Source organism: Lampris incognitus, chromosome 11 (assembly GCF_029633865.1).
Source record: "Lampris incognitus isolate fLamInc1 chromosome 11, fLamInc1.hap2, whole genome shotgun sequence".
Classification (NCBI taxonomy): domain Eukaryota; kingdom Metazoa; phylum Chordata; class Actinopteri; order Lampriformes; family Lampridae; genus Lampris; species Lampris incognitus.
The window spans coordinates 43,619,779-43,621,340 of NC_079221.1; the positions used below are offsets into that span (position 1 = coordinate 43,619,779).

General features: G+C 46.8%; 1 non-coding gene across 1 annotated transcript; it reads right to left on the reverse strand.

Moving 5' to 3' along the window:
- Positions 1–1,200: 1,200 nt before the first annotated feature.
- trnag-gcc (transfer RNA glycine (anticodon GCC)) lies at positions 1,201–1,271 on the reverse strand. The gene has a single exon. It is a non-coding gene; the product is annotated as a tRNA-Gly (tRNA).
- Positions 1,272–1,562: the final 291 nt, after the last annotated feature.

Here is a 1,562-nt window from a genome sequence, read left to right on the forward strand (position 1 = left end):
TAGAGACTTCGTAGCTTGGGGCACTGCATCAGTAGAGACTGTAGCTTGGGGCCCCCGCATCAAATTAGACTTTGTAGCTTGGGGCCCTGCATCATTAGAGACTGTAGCTTGGGCCCCGCATCAAAAGAGACTTTGTAGCTTGGGGCCCTGCATCATTAGAGACTGTAGCCTGGGGCCCCCGCATCAAAAGAGACTTTGTAGCTTGGGGCCCCACATCAGTAGAGACTGTAGCTTGGGGCCCCTGCATCAATAGAGACACGCTTGGGCCCTGCATCGCGACACAGGGTTGGAACAAACGTCCTTTGTAGGGTATGATTGGGGATCCCTACTATACACGAACACAATACCCCGGACCTTTTGGGGCCCCTCGTGGTCCGGGGCTCCGGGGCACTCGCCCAGCATGCCTGGTCCAAAATCTTGCTGGCGTACACTATGGCGGTGTGACTCCGGTTAGAGAATCATGGAGGCGGAGCTTCAGTTTGAGGACATTTATTCGAAGAATGTGGTTTCCTTTCAAATCCAACACAAAAACAGTGGAGGCAGACATCGTGTACATTTCAAAACCACGGCCGGTGAATTGAAAACAAACTCTGCAATCTAATGTCAATCTTCCATACGGGGAATAACTTTGATGGATTTGTTTCCACAGTGAGTTTTGTGTTTGTTGTATAGGGATTATCATGGATCCCACCGTTTCTTGTCCTGGAGTTTCATCTACTGGAGATGAATGTGTGGACACATTTTTATAAGTCTTGTATCAACATGAATCCTCTAATTCCTGCTAGATTTTTAAGATGACAGTAGGCTGATTTGGCAATTAACTTCATATGGCAATTAAAACTGAGAACTGAGTTCATAATGAATGACATGAAAATGAAAGCCGCTTTATTTGACATTGTATTCTTACAGTGAATGTGTTCTCTGCATTTAACCCATCCTATTGTATAGGAGCAGTGGCCAGCTGCAGCCCCCGGGGACCAACTCCAGTTCTTCTTTCCATTGCCTTGCTCAGGGGCACAGACAGGAGTACTAACCCTAACATGCATGCCTTGTTGATGGTGGGAGGAATCCGGAGCAGCCGGAGGAAACCCACGCAGTCTCCACACAGAAAGGACCTGGTATGGCCTGGGTTTCAAACCTAGGACCTCCTTGTTGTGAGGCAGCAGTGTAAACCACCACCGCGCTGCCTGAAAAGCACTGTGCACTGGCCGGGAATCAAACCCGGGCCACCCGCATGGCAGGTGAGAATTCTACCACTGAAACACCAATGCCTTGACAAAATGTATTACACCAAGATTTCTAGCTTAGTTTTAGTCTTCAAAGACAGGGGAGGGGGGAGGTCAAGATGATCATTGACTGTTAACCTTTCTTCTTTGGCACCAAAGAATTATCTAGGTTTTGTCTCTATTTAGCTGAAGAAAATTAAGGCACATTAAGTCATGGATTTGTTCCATGCACTGGCACAATATATCTATGGGACATAGTCACTCGGTGAGAGACCTAGGTAAATTTGGATGTGATCTGCATAGTCATGGTAAGTGATTTTATTATTTTGCATAATT